The sequence below is a fragment of the Eleutherodactylus coqui genome, chromosome 7, assembly GCF_035609145.1.
Source record: "Eleutherodactylus coqui strain aEleCoq1 chromosome 7, aEleCoq1.hap1, whole genome shotgun sequence".
NCBI lineage: Eukaryota > Metazoa > Chordata > Amphibia > Anura > Eleutherodactylidae > Eleutherodactylus > Eleutherodactylus coqui.
Window position 1 is genome coordinate 14,748,878 of NC_089843.1, and position 12,695 is coordinate 14,761,572.

Sequence of the window (12,695 nt, forward strand, 5' to 3'; positions counted from 1 at the left end):
AGCACTGCAGCCAGAGTGTCCCCTTATATACAGCGCTGCAGCCAGAGTGACCCCTTATATACAGCGCTGCAGCCAGAGTGCCCCGTTATATACAGTGCTGCAGCCAGAGTGCCCCCTTATATACAGCGCTGCAGCCAGAGTGACCCCTTATATACAGTGCTGCAGCCAGAGTGTCCCCTTATATACAGCGCTGCAGCCAGAGTGCCTCTTATATATACAGCGCTGCAGCCAGAGTGTCCCGTTATATACAGCGCTGCAGCCAGAGTGTCCCCTTATATACAGCGCTGCAGCCAGAGTATCCCCTTATGTACAGCGCTGCAGCCAGAGTGACCCCTTATATACAGCGCTGCAGCCAGAGTGTCCCCTTATATACAGCGCTGCAGCCAGAGTGCCCCTTATATACAGTGCTGCAGCCAGAGTGTCCCCTTATATACAGCGCTGCAGCCAGAGTGACCCCTTATGTACAGCGCTCCAGCCAGAGTGCCCCCTTATATACAGCGCTGCAGCCAGAGTGCCCCCTTATATACAGCGCTCCAGCCAGAGTGTCCCCTTATATACAGCGCTCCAGCCAGAGTGTCCCCTTATATACAGCGCTCCAGCCAGAGTGCCTCTTATATATACAGCGCTGCAGCCAGAGTGTCCCGTTATATACAGCGCTGCAGCCAGAGTGTCCCCTTATATACAGGGCTGCAGCCAGAGTGCCCCCTTATATACAGCGCTGCAGCCAGAGTGCCCCCTTATATACAGCGCTGCAGCCAGAGTGCCTCTTATATATACAGCGCTGCAGCCAGAGTGCCTCTTATATATACAGCGCTGCAGCCAGAGTGTCCCCTTATATACAGCGCTGCAGCCAGAGTGCCTCTTATATATACAGCGCTGCAGCCAGAGTGCCTCTTATATATACAGCGCTGCAGCCAGAGTGTCCCCTTATATACAGCGCTGCAGCCAGAGTGTCCCCTTATATACAGCGCTGCAGCCAGAGTGTCCCCTTATATACAGCGCTGCAGCCAGAGTGCCCCCTTATATACAGCGCTGCAGCCAGAGTGTCCCCTTATATACAGCGCTGCAGCCAGAGTGCCCCCTTATATATACAGTGCTGCAGCCAGAGTGACCCCTTATATATACAGTGCTGCAGCCAGAGTGACCCCTTATATACAGCGCTGCAGCCAGAGTGTCCCCTTATATACAGCGCTGCAGCCAGAGTGCCCCCTTATATACAGCGCTGCAGCCAGAGTGCCCCCTTATATACAGCGCTGCAGCCAGAGTGTCCCCTTATATACAGCGCTGCAGCCAGAGTGTCCCCTTATATACAGCGCTGCAGCCAGAGTGTCCCCTTATATACAGCGCTGCAGCCAGAGTGCCCCCTTATATACAGCGCTGCAGCCAGAGTGACCCCTTATATACAGCGCTGCAGCCAGAGTGACCCCTTATATACAGCGCTGCAGCCAGAGTGCCCCCTTATATACAGCGCTGCAGCCAGAGTGCCCCCTTATATACAGCGCTGCAGCCAGAGTGACCCCTTATATACAGCGCTGCAGCCAGAGTGACCCCTTATATACAGCGCTGCAGCCAGAGTGCCTCTTATATATACAGCGCTGCAGCCAGAGTGCCCCCTTATATACAGCGCTGCAGCCAGAGTGTCCCCTTATATACAGCGCTGCAGCCAGAGTGCCTCTTATATATACAGCGCTGCAGCCAGAGTGTCCCCTTATATACAGCGCTGCAGCCAGAGTGTCCCCTTATATACAGCGCTCCAGCCAGAGTGCCCCCTTATACACAGCGCTCCAGCCAGAGTGTCCCCTTATATACAGCGCTGCAGCCAGAGTGTCCTCTTATATACAGCGCTGCAGCCAGAGTGACCCCTTATATACAGCGCTGCAGTCAGAGTGTCCCCTTATGTACAGCGCTCCAGCCAGAGTGTCCCCTTATATACAGCGCTCCAGCCAGTGTCCCCTAATATACAGCGCTCCAGCCAGAGTGTCCCCTTATATACAGCGCTGCAGCCAGAGTGCCTCTTATATATACAGCGCTGCAGCCAGAGTGCCCCCTTATATACAGCGCTGCAGCCAGAGTGTCCCCTTATATACAGCGCTGCAGCCAGAGTGCCCCCTTATATACAGCGCTGCAGCCAGAGTGCCTCTTATATATACAGCGCTGCAGCCAGAGTGTCCCCTTATATACAGCGCTGCAGCCAGAGTGTCCCCTTATATACAGCGCTGCAGTCAGTGTCCCCTAATATACAGCGCTCCAGCCAGAGTGTCCCCTTATATACAGCGCTGCAGTCAGTGTCCCCTTATGTACAGCGCTCCAGCCAGAGTGTCCCCTTATATACAGCGCTCCAGCCAGTGTCCCCTAATATACAGCGCTCCAGCCAGAGTGTCCCCTTATATACAGCGCTCCAGCCAGAGTGTCCTCTTATATACAGCACTGCAGCCAGAGTGTCCCCTTATATACAGCGCTCCAGCCAGAGTATCCCCTTATGTACGGCGCTCCAGCCAGAGTGTCCCCTTATATACGGCGCACCAGCCAGAGTGTCCCCTTATATACAGCGCTCCAGCCAGAGTGTCCCCTTATATACAGCGCTCCAGCCAGAGTGTCCCCTTATATACAGTGCTCCAGCCAGAGTGTCCCCTTATATACAGCGCTGCAGCCAGTGTCCCCTTATATACAGCGCTGCAGCCAGAGTGCCCCCTTATATACAGCACTGCAGCCAGAGTGCCCCTTATATACAGCACTGCAGCCAGAGTGTCCCCTTGTATACAGCGCTGCAGCCAGAGTGCCCCGTTATATACAGCGCTGCAGCCAGTGCCCCCTTATATACAGTGCTGCAGCCAGAGTGTCCCCTTGTATACAGCGCTGCAGCCAGAGTGCCCCGTTATATACAGCGCTGCAGCCAGTGCCCCGTTATATACAGCGCTGCAGCCAGAGTGCCCCCTTATATACAGCGCTGCAGCCAGAGTGTCCCCTTGTATACAGCGCTGCAGCCAGAGTGCCCCCTTATATACAGCGCTGCAGCCAGAGTGCCCCCTTATATACAGCGCTGCAGCCAGAGTGTCCCCTTATATACAGTGCTGCAGCCAGAGTGTCCCCTTGTATACAGCGCTGCAGCCAGAGTGCCCCCTTATATACAGCGCTGCAGCCAGTGTCCCCTTATATACAGCGCTGCAGCCAGAGTGCCCCCTTATATACAGCGCTGCAGCCAGAGTGACCCCTTATATACAGCGCTGCAGCCAGAGTGCCCCCTTATATATACAGTGCTGCAGCCAGAGTGCCTCTTATATATACAGCGCTGCAGCCAGAGTGTCCCCTTATATACAGCGCTGCAGCCAGAGTGTCCCCTTATATACAGCGCTGCAGCCAGAGTGTCCCCTTATATACAGCGCTGCAGCCAGAGTGCCCCCTTATATACAGCGCTGCAGCCAGAGTGTCCCCTTATATACAGCGCTGCAGCCAGAGTGCCCCTTATATACAGCGCTGCAGCCAGAGTGACCCCTTATATATACAGTGCTGCAGCCAGAGTGCCCCCTTATATACAGCGCTGCAGCCAGAGTGCCTCTTATATATACAGCGCTGCAGCCAGAGTGCCCCCTTATATACAGCGCTGCAGCCAGAGTGTCCCCTTATATACAGTGCTGCAACCAGAGTGTCCCCTTATATACAGCGCTGCAGCCAGAGTGCCCCTTATATACAGCGCTGCAGCCAGAGTGTCCCCTTATACACAGCGCTCCAGCCAGAGTGTCCCCTTATATACAACGCTGCAGCCAGAGTGCCCCCTTATATACAGCGCTCCAGCCAGAGTGTCCCCTTATATACAGCGCTCCAGCCAGAGTGTCCCCTTATATACAGCGCTGCAGCCAGAGTGTCCCGTTATATACAGCACTGCAGCCAGTGTCCCCTTATATACAGCGCTGCAGCCAGAGTGCCTCTTATATATACAGCGCTGCAGCCAGAGTGTCCCCTTATATACAGCGCTGCAGCCAGAGTGTCCCCTTATATACAGCGCTGCAGCCAGAGTGTCCCCTTATATACAGCGCTGCAGCCAGAGTGCCCCCTTATACACAGCGCTGCAGCCAGAGTGTCCCCTTATATACGTCGCTCCAGCCAGAGTGACCCCTTATATACAGCGCTCCAGCCAGAGTGTCCCCTTATATACAGCGCTGCAGCCAGAGTGTCCCCTTATATACAGCGCTGCAGCCAGAGTGACCCCTTATATACAGCGCTGCAGCCAGAGTGTCCCGTTATATACAGCGCTGCAGCCAGAGTGTCCCCTTATATACAGCGCTGCAGCCAGAGTATCCCCTTATGTACAGCGCTCCAGCCAGAGTGCCCCCTTATATACAGCGCTGCAGCCAGAGTGTCCCCTTATATACAGCGCTGCAGCCAGAGTGTCCCCTTATATACAGCGCTGCAGCCAGAGTGTCCCCTTATATACAGCGCTGCAGCCAGTGTCCCCTTATATACAGCGCTGCAGCCAGAGTGCCTCTTATATATACAGCGCTGCAGCCAGAGTGTCCCCTTATATACAGCGCTGCAGTCAGAGTGTCCCCTTATGTACAGCGCTCCAGCCAGAGTGTCCCCTTATATACAGCGCTGCAGCCAGAGTGTCCCCTTATATACAGCGCTGCAGCCAGAGTGCCCCCTTATATATACAGCGCTCCAGCCAGAGTGTCCCCTTATATACAGCGCTCCAGCCAGAGTGTCCTCTTATATACAGCGCTCCAGCCAGAGTGTCCCCTTATGTACAGCGCTGCAGCCGGAGTGTCCCCTTATATACAGCGCTCCAGCCAGAGTGTCCCCTTATATACAGCGCTCCAGCCAGAGTGCCCCCTTATATACAGCGCTGCAGCCAGAGTGTCCCCTTATATACAGCGCTGCAGCCAGAGTGCCCCTTATATACAGCGCTGCAGCCAGAGTGACCCCTTATATATACAGTGCTGCAGCCAGAGTGCCCCCTTATATACAGCGCTGCAGCCAGAGTGCCTCTTATATATACAGCGCTGCAGCCAGAGTGCCCCCTTATATACAGCGCTGCAGCCAGAGTGTCCCCTTATATACAGTGCTGCAACCAGAGTGTCCCCTTATATACAGCGCTGCAGCCAGAGTGCCCCTTATATACAGCGCTGCAGCCAGAGTGTCCCCTTATACACAGCGCTCCAGCCAGAGTGTCCCCTTATATACAACGCTGCAGCCAGAGTGCCCCCTTATATACAGCGCTCCAGCCAGAGTGTCCCCTTATATACAGCGCTCCAGCCAGAGTGTCCCCTTATATACAGCGCTGCAGCCAGAGTGTCCCGTTATATACAGCACTGCAGCCAGTGTCCCCTTATATACAGCGCTGCAGCCAGAGTGCCTCTTATATATACAGCGCTGCAGCCAGAGTGTCCCCTTATATACAGCGCTGCAGCCAGAGTGTCCCCTTATATACAGCGCTGCAGCCAGAGTGTCCCCTTATATACAGCGCTGCAGCCAGAGTGCCCCCTTATACACAGCGCTGCAGCCAGAGTGTCCCCTTATATACGTCGCTCCAGCCAGAGTGACCCCTTATATACAGCGCTCCAGCCAGAGTGTCCCCTTATATACAGCGCTGCAGCCAGAGTGTCCCCTTATATACAGCGCTGCAGCCAGAGTGACCCCTTATATACAGCGCTGCAGCCCCCCCATAGGGATCTCTACAGCCGCCACTATGAGAAAGCGCTACCGCCCCCAATAGGGATTTCTACGGCCGCCACTAGGAGGAAGAGCTACCCCCCCATAGGGATCTCTACAGCCGCCACTAGGAGGAAGAGCTACCCCCACCCCTCCATAGGGATCACTACAGCCACCACTAGGAGGAAGAGCTACCCCCCCAAAGGGATCTCTACAGCCGCCACTAGGAGGAAGAACTACCCCCCCATCCCATAGGGATCTCTACAGCCGCCACTAGGAGGAAGAGCTACCCCACCCCCACCCCATAGGGATCTCTACAGCCGCCACTAGGAGGAAGAGCTACCCCACCCCCACCCCATAGGGATCTCTACAGCCGCCACTAGGAGGAAGAGCTACCCCACCCCCACCCCATAGGGATCTCTACAGCCGCCACTAGGAGGAAGAGCTACCCCACCCCCACCCCATAGGGATCTCTACAACTGCCACTAGGAGGAAGAGCTACCCCACCCCCACCCCATAGGGATCTCTACAGCCGCCAATAGGAGGAAGAGCTACCCCCCACCCCCACCCCATAGGGATCTCTACAGCCGCCACTAGGAAGAGCTACCCCCCACCCCCACCCCATAGGGATCTCTACAGCCGCCACTAGGAGGAAGAGCTACCCCCCAACCCATAGGGATCTCTACAGCCGATACTAGGAGGAAGAGCTACTCCCCACCCCCACCCCATAGGGATCTCTACAGCCGCCACTAGGAGGAAGAGCTACCCCCCCCCCCATAGGGATCTTTACAGCCGCCACTAGAATGAAGAGCTACCCCCCCCCACCCCATAGGGATCTCTACAGCCGCCACTAGGAGGAAGAGCTACTCCCCCCCCCCATAGGGATCTCTACAGCCGCCACTAGGAGGAAGAGCTACGAGCTACCCCCCCCATAAGGATCTCTACAGCCGCCACTAAGAGGAAGCGCTACCCCCCAATAGGGATTTCTACAGCCGCCACTAGGAGGAAGAGATACGCCCCCCATAGGGATCTCTACAGCCGCCACTAGGAGGAAGAGCTACCCCCACCCCCACCCCATAGGGATCTCTACAGCCGCCACTAGGAGAAAGAGCTACCCCACACCCCCACCCCATAGGGATTTCTACAGCCGCCACTAGGAGGAAGCGCTACCCCCCCATAGGAATTTCTACAGCCGCCACTAGGAGGAAGAGCTACCCCCCCATAGGGATCTCTACAGGCTCTACTAGGAGGAAGAGCTACCCCCGTCTCATAGGGATCTCTACAGCCGCCACTAGGAGGAAGAGCTACCCCCCCATCCCATAGGGATCTCTACAGCTGCCACTAGGAAGAAGCGCTACCCCCCCAATAGGGATTTCTACAGCCGCCACTAGCAGGAAGAGCTAACCCCCATAGGGATCTCTACAGCCGCTACTAGGAGGAAGAGCTACCCCCCTCCCATAGGGATCTCTACAGCCGTCACTAGGAGGAAGAGCTACCCCCCCCCATAGGGATCTCTACAGCCGTCACTAGGAGGAAGAGCTACCCCCCCCAAAGGGATCTCTACAGCCGCCACTAGGAGGAAGAGCTACCCCCCCCATAGGGATCTCTACAGCCGCCACTATGAGGAAGCGCTACCGCCCCCAATAGGGATTTCTACGGCCGCCACTAGGAGGAAGAGCTACCCCCCCATAGGGATCTCTACAGCCGCCACTAGGAGGAAGAGCTACCCCCACCCCTCCATAGGGATCACTACAGCCACCACTAGGAGGAAGAGCTACCCCACCCCCACCCCATAGGGATCTCTACAGCCGCCACTAGGAGGAAGAGCTACCCCACCCCCACCCCATAGGGATCTCTACAGCCGCCACTAGGAAGAGCTACCCCCCACCCCCACCCCATAGGGATCTCTACAGCCGCCACTAGGAAGAGCTACCCCCCACCCCCACCCCATAGGGATCTCTACAGCCGCCACTAGGAGGAAGAGCTACCCCCCACCCCATAGGGATCTCTACAGTCGACACTAGGAGTAAGAGCTACTCCCCACTCCCACCCCATAGGGATCTCTACAGCCGCCACTAGGAGGAAGAGCTACCCCCCCCATAGGGATCTTTACAGCCGCCACTAGAATGAAGTGCTACCCCCCCCCCACCCCATAGGGATCTCTACAGCCGCCACTAGGAGGAAGAGCTACCCCCCCATAGGGATCTCTACAGCCGCCACTAGGAGGAAGAGCTACCCCCTACCCCCACCCCATAGGGATCTCTACAGCCGCCACTAGGAGGAAGAGCTACCCCCACCCCCACCCCATAGGGATCTCTACAGCCGCCACTAGGAGAAAGAGCTACCCCCCACCCCCACCCCATAGGGATCTCTACAGCCGCCACTAGCAGGAAGAGCTAACCCCCATAGGGATCTCTACAGCCGCTACTAGGAGGAAGAGCTCCCCCCCTCCCTTAGGGATCTCTACAGCCGCCACTAGGAGGAAGAGCTACCCCCCCATATGGATCTCTACAGCCGCCACTAGGAGGAAGAGCTACCCCCCCAATAGGGATCTCTATAGCCGCCACTAGAATGAAGAGCTACCCCCCCCCCACCCCATAGGGATCTCTACAGCCGCCACTAGGAGGAAGAGCTACTCCCCCCCCATAGGGATCTCTACAGCCGCCACTAGGAGGAAGAGCTACTCCCCCCCCATAGGGATCTCTACAGCCGCCACTAGGAGGAAGAGCTACGAGCTACCCCCCCATAGGGATCTCTACAGCCGCCACTAGGAGGAAGAGCTACTCCCCCCCCATAGGGATCTCTACAGCCGCCACTAGGAGGAAGAGCTACGAGCTACCCCCCCATAGGGATCTCTACAGCCGCCACTATGAGAAAGCGCTACCGCCCCCAATAGGGATTTCTACGGCCGCCACTAGGAGGAAGAGCTACCCCCCCATAGGGATCTCTACAGCCGCCACTAGGAGGAAGAGCTACCCCCACCCCTCCATAGGGATCACTACAGCCACCACTAGGAGGAAGAGCTACCCCCCCAAAGGGATCTCTACAGCCGCCACTAGGAGGAAGAACTACCCCCCCATCCCATAGGGATCTCTACAGCCGCCACTAGGAGGAAGAGCTACCCCACCCCCACCCCATAGGGATCTCTACAGCCGCCACTAGGAGGAAGAGCTACCCCACCCCCACCCCATAGGGATCTCTACAGCCGCCACTAGGAGGAAGAGCTACCCCACCCCCACCCCATAGGGATCTCTACAGCCGCCACTAGGAGGAAGAGCTACCCCACCCCCACCCCATAGGGATCTCTACAACTGCCACTAGGAGGAAGAGCTACCCCACCCCCACCCCATAGGGATCTCTACAGCCGCCAATAGGAGGAAGAGCTACCCCCCACCCCCACCCCATAGGGATCTCTACAGCCGCCACTAGGAAGAGCTACCCCCCACCCCCACCCCATAGGGATCTCTACAGCCGCCACTAGGAGGAAGAGCTACCCCCCAACCCATAGGGATCTCTACAGCCGATACTAGGAGGAAGAGCTACTCCCCACCCCCACCCCATAGGGATCTCTACAGCCGCCACTAGGAGGAAGAGCTACCCCCCCCCCCATAGGGATCTTTACAGCCGCCACTAGAATGAAGAGCTACCCCCCCCCACCCCATAGGGATCTCTACAGCCGCCACTAGGAGGAAGAGCTACTCCCCCCCCCCATAGGGATCTCTACAGCCGCCACTAGGAGGAAGAGCTACGAGCTACCCCCCCCATAAGGATCTCTACAGCCGCCACTAAGAGGAAGCGCTACCCCCCAATAGGGATTTCTACAGCCGCCACTAGGAGGAAGAGATACGCCCCCCATAGGGATCTCTACAGCCGCCACTAGGAGGAAGAGCTACCCCCACCCCCACCCCATAGGGATCTCTACAGCCGCCACTAGGAGAAAGAGCTACCCCACACCCCCACCCCATAGGGATTTCTACAGCCGCCACTAGGAGGAAGCGCTACCCCCCCATAGGAATTTCTACAGCCGCCACTAGGAGGAAGAGCTACCCCCCCATAGGGATCTCTACAGGCTCTACTAGGAGGAAGAGCTACCCCCGTCTCATAGGGATCTCTACAGCCGCCACTAGGAGGAAGAGCTACCCCCCCATCCCATATGGATCTCTACAGCCGCCACTAGGAGGAAGAGCTACCCCCCCAATAGGGATCTCTATAGCCGCCACTAGAATGAAGAGCTACCCCCCCCCACCCCATAGGGATCTCTACAGCCGCCACTAGGAGGAAGAGCTACTCCCCCCCCATAGGGATCTCTACAGCCGCCACTAGGAGGAAGAGCTACTCCCCCCCCATAGGGATCTCTACAGCCGCCACTAGGAGGAAGAGCTACGAGCTACCCCCCCATAGGGATCTCTACAGCCGCCACTAGGAGGAAGAGCTACTCCCCCCCCATAGGGATCTCTACAGCCGCCACTAGGAGGAAGAGCTACGAGCTACCCCCCCATAGGGATCTCTACAGCCGCCACTATGAGAAAGCGCTACCGCCCCCAATAGGGATTTCTACGGCCGCCACTAGGAGGAAGAGCTACCCCCCCATAGGGATCTCTACAGCCGCCACTAGGAGGAAGAGCTACCCCCACCCCTCCATAGGGATCACTACAGCCACCACTAGGAGGAAGAGCTACCCCCCCAAAGGGATCTCTACAGCCGCCACTAGGAGGAAGAACTACCCCCCCATCCCATAGGGATCTCTACAGCCGCCACTAGGAGGAAGAGCTACCCCACCCCCACCCCATAGGGATCTCTACAGCCGCCACTAGGAGGAAGAGCTACCCCACCCCCACCCCATAGGGATCTCTACAGCCGCCACTAGGAGGAAGAGCTACCCCACCCCCACCCCATAGGGATCTCTACAGCCGCCACTAGGAGGAAGAGCTACCCCACCCCCACCCCATAGGGATCTCTACAACTGCCACTAGGAGGAAGAGCTACCCCACTCCCACCCCATAGGGATCTCTACAGCCGCCAATAGGAGGAAGAGCTACCCCCCACCCCCACCCCATAGGGATCTCTACAGCCGCCACTAGGAAGAGCTACCCCCCACCCCCACCCCATAGGGATCTCTACAGCCGCCACTAGGAGGAAGAGCTACCCCCCAACCCATAGGGATCTCTACAGCCGATACTAGGAGGAAGAGCTACTCCCCACCCCCACCCCATAGGGATCTCTACAGCCGCCACTAGGAGGAAGAGCTACCCCCCCCCCCATAGGGATCTTTACAGCCGCCACTAGAATGAAGAGCTACCCCCCCCCACCCCATAGGGATCTCTACAGCCGCCACTAGGAGGAAGAGCTACTCCCCCCCCCCATAGGGATCTCTACAGCCGCCACTAGGAGGAAGAGCTACGAGCTACCCCCCCCATAAGGATCTCTACAGCCGCCACTAAGAGGAAGCGCTACCCCCCAATAGGGATTTCTACAGCCGCCACTAGGAGGAAGAGATACGCCCCCCATAGGGATCTCTACAGCCGCCACTAGGAGGAAGAGCTACCCCCACCCCCACCCCATAGGGATCTCTACAGCCGCCACTAGGAGAAAGAGCTACCCCACACCCCCACCCCATAGGGATTTCTACAGCCGCCACTAGGAGGAAGCGCTACCCCCCCATAGGAATTTCTACAGCCGCCACTAGGAGGAAGAGCTACCCCCCCATAGGGATCTCTACAGGCTCTACTAGGAGGAAGAGCTACCCCCGTCTCATAGGGATCTCTACAGCCGCCACTAGGAGGAAGAGCTACCCCCCCATCCCATATGGATCTCTACAGCCGCCACTAGGAGGAAGAGCTACCCCCCCAATAGGGATCTCTATAGCCGCCACTAGAATGAAGAGCTACCCCCCCCCACCCCATAGGGATCTCTACAGCCGCCACTAGGAGGAAGAGCTACTCCCCCCCCATAGGGATCTCTACAGCCGCCACTAGGAGGAAGAGCTACTCCCCCCCCATAGGGATCTCTACAGCCGCCACTAGGAGGAAGAGCTACGAGCTACCCCCCCATAGGGATCTCTACAGCCGCCACTAGGAGGAAGAGCTACTCCCCCCCCATAGGGATCTCTACAGCCGCCACTAGGAGGAAGAGCTACGAGCTACCCCCCCATAGGGATCTCTACAGCCGCCACTATGAGAAAGCGCTACCGCCCCCAATAGGGATTTCTACGGCCGCCACTAGGAGGAAGAGCTACCCCCCCATAGGGATCTCTACAGCCGCCACTAGGAGGAAGAGCTACCCCCACCCCTCCATAGGGATCACTACAGCCACCACTAGGAGGAAGAGCTACCCCCCCAAAGGGATCTCTACAGCCGCCACTAGGAGGAAGAACTACCCCCCCATCCCATAGGGATCTCTACAGCCGCCACTAGGAGGAAGAGCTACCCCACCCCCACCCCATAGGGATCTCTACAGCCGCCACTAGGAGGAAGAGCTACCCCACCCCCACCCCATAGGGATCTCTACAGCCGCCACTAGGAGGAAGAGCTACCCCACCCCCACCCCATAGGGATCTCTACAGCCGCCACTAGGAGGAAGAGCTACCCCACCCCCACCCCATAGGGATCTCTACAACTGCCACTAGGAGGAAGAGCTACCCCACCCCCACCCCATAGGGATCTCTACAGCCGCCAATAGGAGGAAGAGCTACCCCCCACCCCCACCCCATAGGGATCTCTACAGCCGCCACTAGGAAGAGCTACCCCCCACCCCCACCCCATAGGGATCTCTACAGCCGCCACTAGGAGGAAGAGCTACCCCCCAACCCATAGGGATCTCTACAGCCGATACTAGGAGGAAGAGCTACTCCCCACCCCCACCCCATAGGGATCTCTACAGCCGCCACTAGGAGGAAGAGCTACCCCCCCCCCCATAGGGATCTTTACAGCCGCCACTAGAATGAAGAGCTACCCCCCCCCACCCCATAGGGATCTCTACAGCCGCCACTAGGAGGAAGAGCTACTCCCCCCCCCCATAGGGATCTCTACAGCCGCCACTAGGAGGAAGAG